The sequence below is a fragment of the Oncorhynchus nerka genome, unplaced genomic scaffold, assembly GCF_034236695.1.
Source record: "Oncorhynchus nerka isolate Pitt River unplaced genomic scaffold, Oner_Uvic_2.0 unplaced_scaffold_1541, whole genome shotgun sequence".
In the NCBI taxonomy this organism is placed as follows: Eukaryota; Metazoa; Chordata; class Actinopteri; order Salmoniformes; family Salmonidae; genus Oncorhynchus; species Oncorhynchus nerka.
In genome coordinates, this window is record NW_027039773.1 from 87,773 (window position 1) to 98,435 (window position 10,663).

At 40.6% G+C, this 10,663-nt stretch overlaps 1 long non-coding RNA gene across 1 annotated transcript; it reads left to right on the top strand.

Moving 5' to 3' along the window:
• Window positions 1-573: 573 nt before the first annotated feature.
• LOC135568497 (uncharacterized) lies at window positions 574-10,663 on the top strand. Its single transcript, XR_010462653.1, has 4 exons — window positions 574-655; window positions 4,294-4,482; window positions 7,267-7,383; window positions 10,584-10,663. It is a non-coding gene; the product is annotated as an uncharacterized LOC135568497 (long non-coding RNA).

Sequence of the window (10,663 nt, forward strand, 5' to 3'; positions counted from 1 at the left end):
GTTGGTGAGGCCCACAGCATAGTCCTTTAGTCTCTATGGGCCAGATGGCCAGTTGGTGAGGGCCACAGCATAGTCCTTTAGTCTCTATGGGCCAGATGGCCAGTTGGTGAGGGCCACAGCATAGTCCTTTAGTCTCTATGGGCCAGATGGCCAGTTGGTGAGGCCCACAGCATAGTCCTTTAGTCTCTATGGGCCAGATGGCCAGTTGGTGAGGGCCACAGCATAGTCCTTTAGTCTCTATGGGCCAGATGGCCAGTTGGTGAGGGCAGCATGGGGAAAGAAACTGTTCAGATTGGGGTCTATAACATCACAGAGGTTTACAGCAGCTGATAGTTGCAACTTCATCGCTAATATCTCAAACTGCCTTGGTTTAAATAAAGACCATATCTGTACAGGATCTGAGTTGTATTTTCCATGAGAACCTTCCTGGAATGTTAAAACTTGTATTGAGATTAAAAAATAAATATGTAATATAAAAAGGGTTTTGAAATTTGTAATCGAGGCTACTTCCTCTGCAAGAGTGTCAGAATAAAAACTGATTTCATAGGAAATTGTGCATGTAACCCTCAGAGGTTACAAGATGACTGTGGAAACATATTTCTCTGTTAGAAGCAGGATAAATGTGTTGATTTGAAGGAAAGACGGGCAGATTCTGGTAAGTCTTGGCTAATTATTATGAAGTTAGGTCGTAGTCAGACATTCAATGGAAAGACTTGAGATATGATTCTTTATGTTTTTTTTTTTATTTTTTTATTTTATTTTTTCACCTTTATTTAACCAGGTAGGCTAGTTGAGAACACCTTTATTTAACCAGGTAGGCTAGTTGAGAACACCTTTATTTAACCAGGTAGACTAGTTGAGAACACCTTTATTTAACCAGGTAGGCTAGTTGAGAACACCTTTATTTAACCAGGTAGGCTAGTTGAGAACACCTTTATTTAACCAGGTAGGCTAGTTGAGAACACCTTTATTTAACCAGGTAGACTAGTTGAGAACACCTTTATTTAACCAGGTAGGCTAGTTGAGAACACCTTTATTTAACCAGGTAGACTAGTTGAGAACACCTTTATTTAACCAGGTAGGCTAGTTGAGAACACCTTTATTTAACCAGGTAGGCTAGTTGAGAACACCTTTATTTAACCAGGTTAGTTGAGAACACCTTTATTTAACCAGGTAGGCTAGTTGAGAACACCTTTATTTAACCAGGTAGGCTAGTTGAGAACACCTTTATTTAACCAGGTAGGCTAGTTGAGAACACCTTTATTTAACCAGGTAGACTAGTTGAGAACACCTTTATTTAACCAGGTAGGCTAGTTGAGAACACCTTTATTTAACCAGGTAGACTAGTTGAGAACACCTTTATTTAACCAGGTAGGCTAGTTGAGAACACCTTTATTTAACCAGGTAGGCTAGTTGAGAACACCTTTATTTAACCAGGTAGGCTAGTTGAGAACACCTTTATTTAACCAGGTAGGCTAGTTGAGAACACCTTTATTTAACCAGGTAGGCTAGTTGAGAACACCTTTATTTAACCAGGTAGGCTAGTTGAGAACACCTTTATTTAACCAGGTAGGCTAGTTGAGAACACCTTTATTTAACCAGGTAGGCTAGTTGAGAACACCTTTATTTAACCAGGTAGGCTAGTTGAGAACACCTTTATTTAACCAGGTAGACTAGTTGAGAACACCTTTATTTAACCAGGTAGGCTAGTTGAGAACACCTTTATTTAACCAGGTAGGCTAGTTGAGAACACCTTTATTTAACCAGGTAGGCTAGTTGAGAACACCTTTATTTAACCAGGTAGGCTAGTTGAGAACACCTTTATTTAACCAGGTAGGCTAGTTGAGAACACCTTTATTTAACCAGGTAGGCTAGTTGAGAACACCTTTATTTAACCAGGTAGGCTAGTTGAGAACACCTTTATTTAACCAGGTAGGCTAGTTGAGAACAACCTTTATTTAACCAGGTAGGCTAGTTGAGAACAACCTTTATTTAACCAGGTAGGCTAGTTGAGAACAACCTTTATTTAACCAGGTAGGCCAGTTGAGAACACCTTTATTTAACCAGGTAGGCTAGTTGAGAACACCTTTATTTAACCAGGTAGGCTAGTTGAGAACACCTTTATTTAACCAGGTAGGCTAGTTGAGAACACCTTTATTTAACCAGGTAGGCTAGTTGAGAACACCTTTATTTAACCAGGTAGGCTAGTTGAGAACACCTTTATTTAACCAGGTAGGCTAGTTGAGAACACCTTTATTTAACCAGGTAGGCTAGTTGAGAACACCTTTATTTAACCAGGTAGTCTAGTTGAGAACACCTTTATTTAACCAGGTAGGCTAGTTGAGAACACCTTTATTTAACCAGGTAGGCTAGTTGAGAACAAGTTCTCATTTGCAACTGCGACCTGGCCAAGATAAAGCATAGCAGAGTGATCAGACAACACAGAGTTACACATGGAGTAAACAATTAACAAGTCAATAACACAGTAGAGAAAAAATGGGAGTCTATATACAATGTGTGCAAAAGGCATGAGGAGGTAGGCGAATAATTACAATTTTGCAGATTAACACTGGAGTGATAAATGATCAGATGGTCATGTACAGGTAGAGATATTGGTGTGCAAAAGAGCAGAAAAGTAAATAAATAAAAACAGTATGGGGATGAGGTAGGTGAAAATGGGTGGGCTATTTACCGATAGACTATGTACAGCTGCAGCGATCGGTTAGCTGCTCAGATAGCAGATGTTTGAAGTTGGTGAGGGAGATAAAAGTCTCCAACTTCAGCGATTTTTGCAATTCGTTCCAGTCACAGGCAGCAGAGTACAGGTAGAGATATTGGTGTTGCACATATGGAGCCTCAACAAACAGTTATGATTATTATTAATGACACAAAACATGGAGGTGATAAATATCAGTCACAACTACATGTTCATGTGATGCATTAAATCACCTGACTGTTTGGATGTATCTGTTAGTAAATTATTCATTTCTAAGAGATAATGAATAAATGAGAACAATTGACATTCAATAATTAGTTGTGACTGTTAACCACAACCAACATGTTGTGATCTCTGTTTAGTTGTCACTGTGTTAACCACAACCAACATGTTGGATCTCTGTTTAGTTGTCACTGTGTTAACCACAACCAACATGTTGGATCTCTGTTTAGTTGTCACTGTGTTAACCACAACCAACATGCTGGATCTCTGTTTAGTTGTCACTGTGTTAACCACAACCAACATGTTGGATCTCTGTTTAGTTGTCACTGTGTTAACCACAACCAACATGTTGGATCTCTGTTTAGTTGTCACTGTGTTAACCACAACCAACATGCTGGATCTCTGTTTAGTTGTTACTGTGTTAACCACAACCAACATGTTGGATCTCTGTTTAGTTGTCACTGTGTTAACCACAACCAACATTTTGGATCTCTGTTTAGTTGTCACTGTGTTAACCACAACCAACATGTTGGATCTCTGTTTAGTTGTCACTGTGTTAACCACAACCAACATGCTGGATCTCTGTTTAGTTGTTACTGTGTTAACCACAACCAACATGTTGGATCTCTGTTTAGTTGTCACTGTGTTAACCACAACCAACATGTTGGATCTCTGGTTAGTTGTCACTGTGTTAACCACAACCAACATGCTGGATCTCTGTTTAGTTGTCACTGTGTTAACCACAACCAACATGTTGGATCTCTGTTTAGTTGTTACTGTGTTAACCACAACCAACATGTTGGATCTCTGTTTAGTTGTCACTGTGTTAACCACAACCAACATGTTGGATCTCTGTTTAGTTGTCACTGTGTTAACCACAACCAACATGTTGGATCTCTGTTTAGTTGTCACTGTGTTAACCACAACCAACATGTTGGATCTCTGTTTAGTTGTCACTGTGTTAACCACAACCAACATGTTGGATCTCTGTTTAGTTGTCACTGTGTTAACCACAACCAACATGTTGGATCTCTGGTTAGTTGTCACTGTGTTAACCACAACCAACATGTTGGATCTCTGGTTAGTTGTCACTGTGTTAACCACAACCAACATGTTGGATCTCTGTTTAGTTGTCACTGTGTTAACCACAACCAACATGTTGGATCTCTGTTTAGTTGTCACTGTGTTAACCACAACCAACATGTTGGATCTCTGTTTAGTTGTCACTGTGTTGACCACAACCAACATGTTGGATCTCTGTTTAGTTGTCACTGTGTTAACCACAACCAACATGTTGGATCTCTGTTTAGTTGTCACTGTGTTAACCACAACCAACATGCTGGATCTCTGTTTAGGGGTTTGTGCTCTAAAATGAGTCTCTCTGGGGAGAGAGAGGAGGGGGGCCCAGCCTCTAAAATGAGACTCTCTCGGGGGAGAGAGGAGGGGGGCCCAGCCTCTAAAATGAGCCTCTCTCGGGGGAGAGAGGAGGGGGGCCCTGCCTCTACAATGACTCTCTTTCTGGAACATGACACCAGAGCTAAGAGGTGAGATGACAATTCTGTTGAATAATTATTATGTTTATTTCCAAAATGCTATATCCCCCCCCAAAAATCCCATCTGTTTTTTCATCAGATTGCTAATGGATGTTAACCTTCAATATTATTGTCCTCTGATTTTTTATTCATAGATTTCAGATGTTTATAAAACTGTTGTTTAGCTGGAATGGAATGTTGGTATCCTGTATATTAGACTGTGATATGTGGTTGTCTCATCTAGATATCTATTTATCCATTATTTAACAGGAATGTTGGTATCCTGTATATCTGACTGTGATATGTGGTTGTCTCATCTAGATATCTATATATCCATTATTTAACAGGAATGTTGGTATCCTGTATATCTGACTGGGATATGTGGTTGTCTCACCTAGATATCTATATTTCCATTATTTAACAGGAATGTTGGTATCCTGTATATCTGACTGGGATATGTGGTTGTCTCACCTAGATATCTATATTTCCATTATTTAACAGGAATGTTGGTATCCTGTATATTAGACTGTGATATGTGGTTGTCTCACCTAGATATCTATATATCCATTATTTAACAGGAATCTTGGTATCCTGTATATCTGGCTGTGATATGTGGTTGTCTCACCTAGATATCTATATATCCACTGTTGTCTCACCTTGGTATCTATATATCCATTATTTAACAGGAATCTTGGTATCCTGTATATCTGGCTGTGATATGTGGTTGTCTCACCTAGATATCTATATATCCACTGTTGTCTCACCTTGGTATCTATATATCCATTATTTAACAGGAATCTTGGTATCCTGTATATCTGACTGTGATATGTGGTTGTCTCACCTAGATATCTATATATCCATTATTTAACAGGAATGTTGGTATCCTGTATATTTGACTGTGATATGTGGTTGTCTCCCCTAGATATCTAAAGATGAATGCCCTTACAACAGGAAAATAATCTAGCAGCAGCAGGAAATATGAATTATTATGTGGATTATAATTCATTAACAATCTATCAGGGCAAATCAAGTTTGACATTTTTAAAGTGGAAATTCCAAACTATAGAAGCTTTTTAAAAGCTAAAATACACTACAATACAGCAACTGTCCTGTAAGTCCCTCTGGGCCCGGTTTCCCAATAGAGATGGAATTTAGACCACTGAACCAGGGTCTGCAGTGACTCCTCTAGTACTGAGATGTGTTAGACCACTGAACCAGGGTCTGTAGTGACTCCTCTAGTACTGAGATGTCTTAGACCACTGAACCAGGGTCTGTAGTGACTCCTCTAGTACTGAGATGTCTTAGACCACTGAACCAGGGTCTGCAGTGACTCCTCTAGTACTGAGATGTCTTAGACCACTGAACCACTTGGGAGCCCGTATTCGTTTCCAGTAAAAGGTGTCCAAACTAAACAAAATGCATGTCCCTGACCTCTTTTTAAGATGTGGCCAATTTAAACAGCCAGAATATGTTTTTTAAAGTAAAAAATGTGTTGTTTCTAAATGGCGGGGCAGGTTTGAGATCTAAGGAATTAAGCACAAAAATACTCTCAGCTGCCTCACCATGAGGCTAATGTCTATACGTCAATTAATTAATTAAATCAAATTGTTTGTCACATGCGCTGAATAACGTGAAATGCTTGCTTACAAGCCCCTAACCAACAATGCAATTTTAAGAAAATACCTAAAAAGTAAGAGATAAGAAAAGTATAATAATGAATAATAATGAAGGGTTTTAGGGTATGTAAAGAGTTATTAAAGTGACTATGCATGGATAATAACAGAGAGTAGCAGCAGTGTAGAGGGGGGGGGGGGTCAATGCAAATAGTCTGGGTAGCCAGTTGATTAGATGTTCAGGAGTCTCATGGCTTGGGGTTAGAAGCTGTTTAGAAGCCTCTTGGTCCTAGACTTGGCCCTCCAGTACCGCTTGACGTGTAGTAGCAGAGAGAACAGTCTATGACTAGGGTGGCTGGAGTCAATTTTTAGGGCCTTCTTCTGACACCGCCTGGTATAAAGATCCTGGATGGCAGGAAGGTTGGTATGTACTAGGCTGTACGTACGAACCTCTGTTGTGCCTTGCGGTCGGAGGCCGATCAGTTGCCATACCAGGCAGTGATGCAACCCGTCAGGATGCTCTCCATGGTGCAGCTGTAGAACGTTTTGATGATCTGAGGAATGTTCTGGGAAAATACGTTTTTCTCTACTAAAGTAGGGGGAGTGTTGGTGTTTCCAGGGAGAAAACTAAACTAATCTTCTGAAATTTCATTTGTGGTCTTAAGCTGCCATCTATTGGAATTATGTAGCAACTGCAGGAGTACTGAATAATGTCTAATTCTTTACTAAAGCAGTAATTACTCAAATATAACATTTTCTAGTTGAATTTACCACTTACAACTATAAAATAACCATTTATAGCATGACAAACAATTAAACTGACATAAACCAAAACCTAAAAACATTTAGTTTTGCTACATATATATTTTTTTGCTGACTGGATCGAGCCGGTTGGTCTCATTTGAGAGTGATCCAGAAATAATATCATTTTGCAAAAAAAATATTACTATTTGTCTCTCTGAAATTAAACCATCAAGTGATAGATTTAGTAACATTGAACAACCCCATGACGAGATAGTGAAAAAACACACCAATCTCGTTCATAATTTCACGAAACTATAACTGCTAATTTACGAACAATTCTGATAATTGATATATATCGTTTTGGAATGAAACTCTTGTTTTTCCCCATATGAGCTCAGAGTAGATGAGAGATGTAATGTTTGTCTCTGTTTTGTTGAAGCCCAATCAAGCAGGAGAGACCAGCCTCCCCTGTTCCCAGCTGTGTGTCCATGAAGAGTGACCAGTCTATGAGTCAACCTTTACAGTTTAGAGAGGGAGACTTTTCTACTGAACCAAGGTAAGAATAACTAATGGGTCATGATAGGTGAGTTAAACAACACTGTCTCTCTTCCGGGGCTGACAGAGATGGCCGCCTCGCTTCGCGTTCCTAGGAAATATGCAGTATTTCGTTTTTTTAATGTTATTTCTTACATTAGTACCCCAGGTAATCTTAGGTTTCATTACATACAGTCAGGAGGAACTACTGACTATAAGAGCAACGTCAACTCACCATCATTATGACCAGGAATATGACTTTCCCGAAGCGGATCCTGTGTTCTGCCTTTCAACCAGGACAATGGATCAGATCCCAGCCGGCGACCCTAAACAACGTCGTCGTAAAAGGGGAAAACGAAGCGGTCTTCTGGTCAGACTCCGGAGACGGGCACATCGTGCACCACTCCCTAGCATACTTCTCGCCAATGTCCAGTCTCTTGACAACAAGGTTGATGAAATCCGAGCAAGGGTAGCATTCCAGAGGGACATCAGAGACTGTAACGTTCTTTGCTTCACGGAAACATGGCTCACTAGAGAGACACTATCAGAGTCGTGCAGCCAGCTGGTTTCTCCACGCATCGCGCAGACAGAAACAAACATCTTTCTGGTAAGAAGAGGGGCGGGGGTGTATGCCTAATGGTTAACGAGACGTGGTGTCATCACAACAACATACAGGAACTCAAGTCCTTCTGTTCACCTGACTTAGAATTCCTCACAAACAAATGTCGACTGCATTATCTACCAAGAGAATTCTCTTCGATTATAATCACAGCCATATATTCCCCCAAGCAGACACATCGATGGCCCTGAACAAACTTTATTTGACTCTTTGCAAACTGGAAACCACATATCCTGAGGCTGCATTCATTGTAGCTGGGGATTTAACAAGGCTAATCTGAAAACAAGACTCCCTAAATTCTATCAGCATATCGATGCGCAACCAGGGCTGATAAAACCCTGGATCATTGTTATTCTAACTTCCGAGACCGACGCATATAAGGCCATCTCCCACCCTCCTTTCGGAAAAGCTGACCACGACTCCATTTTGTTGATCCCTGCCTACAGACAGAGACTAAAACAAGAAGTTCCCGCTGAGGTCTGTTCAACGCTGGTCCGACCAATCTGATTCCACACTCCAAGACTGCTTCCATCACGTGGACTGGGAAATGTTCCGCATTGCATCCAACATTGACGAATACTGTTCCACTGGATGTCATAAGGTGAAAGCACCAATTTGTAAGTCGCTCTGGATAAGAGCGTCTGCTAAATGACTTAAATGTAAATGTAAATGAATACGTGGCCATGCACGCCTCCAACTCAATCATCAAGTGTGCGGACGACACAACAGTGGTAGGCTTGATTACTAACAACGACGAGACGTCCTACAGGGAGGAGGTGAGGGCCCTCTGAGTGTGGTGTCAGGAAAATAACCTCACACTCAACGTTAACAAAACAAAGGAGATGATTATGGACTTCAGGAAACAGCAGAGGGAACACCCCCTTATCCACATCGACGGGACAGTGGTAGAGAGGGAAGTAAGTTTTAAGGTCCTCGGCGTACACATCACAGACCAACTGAATTGGTCCACCCACACAGACAGCATTGTGAAGAAGGCGCAGCAGCGCCTCTTCAACCTCAGGAGGCTGAAGAAATTCGGCTTGTCACCAAAAGCACTCACAAACTTCTACAGATGCACAATCGAGAGCATCCTGTCGGGCTGTATCACCGCCTGGTACGGCAACTGCTCCGCACACAACCATAAGGCTCTCCAGAGGGTAGTGACGTCTGCACAACGCATCACCGGGGCAAACTACCTGCCCTCCAGGACACCTACACCACCCGATGTCACAGGAAGGCCATGAAGATCATCAAGGACAACAACCACCCGAGCCACTGCCTGTTCACCCCGCTATCATCCAGAAGGCGAGGTCAGTACAGGTGCATCAAAGCAGGGACCGAGAGACTGAAAAACAGCTTCTATCTTAAGGCCATTAGACTGTTAAACAGCCACCACGAACATTGAGTGGCTGCTGCCAACATACTGACTCAACTCTAGCCACTTTAATAATAGAAATTGATGGAAATTGATGTAAAAATGTATCACTAGCCACTTTAAACAATGCCACTTATTATAATGTTTACTCATATACTGTACTCAATATCATCTACTGCATCTTGCCATCTTTCTGTCATACATGTATCACTAGCCACTTTAAAATATGTCACTTTTATGTTTACATACCCTACATTACTCATCTCATATGTATATACTGTACTCTATACCATCTACTGCATCTTGCCTTTGCAGTTCTGTACCATCACTCATTCATATATCTTTATGTACATATTCTTTATCCCTTTACACTTGTGTGTATAAAGTAGTAGTTTTGGTATTGTTAGGTTAGATTACTTGTTGGTTATTCCTGCATTGTCGGAACTAGAAGAACAAGCATTTCGCTACACTCACATTAACATCTGCAACCATGTGACCATTAACATCTGCTAACCATGTGACCATTAACATCTGCTAACCATGTGACCATTAACATCTGCTAACCATGTGACCATTAACATCTGCTAACCATGTGACCATTAACATCTGCTAACCATGTGACCATTAACATCTGCTAACCATGTGACCATTAACATCTGCTAACCATGTGACCATTAACATCTGCTAACCATGTGACCATTAACATCTGCTAACCATGTGACCATTAACATCTGCTAACCATGTGACCATTAACATCTGCTAACCATGTGACCATTAACATCTGCTAACCATGTGACCATTAACATCTGCTAACCATGTGACCATTAACATCTATAACCATGTGACCATTAACATCTGCTAACCATGTGACCATTAACATCTGCTAACCATGTGACCATTAACATCTGCTAACCATGTGACCATTAACATCTGCTAACCATGTGACCATTAACATCTGCTAACCATGTGACCATTAACATCTGCTAACCATGTGACCATTAACATCTGCTAACCATGTGACCATTAACATCTGCTAACCATGTGACCATTAACATCTGCTAACCATGTGTATGTGACAAATAACATTTGATTTGATATGATTTTCCCCATTTTTTGTTGTTGTTTTCTTAATCCACAGGCTCCTTTTGTCCATTTTCATAGTCCTAAAACAATATTAAACAAACACAACATTCCTTCCCTATGTGTGTGTCTCATGTTTTGTCCACAGAAATCAACAAAAGAGATCAGAGTCAGAGATTCTCAGTGGTCAGCCTTCCCAGAGTCATCAAACAGACCTGGACTCCATAT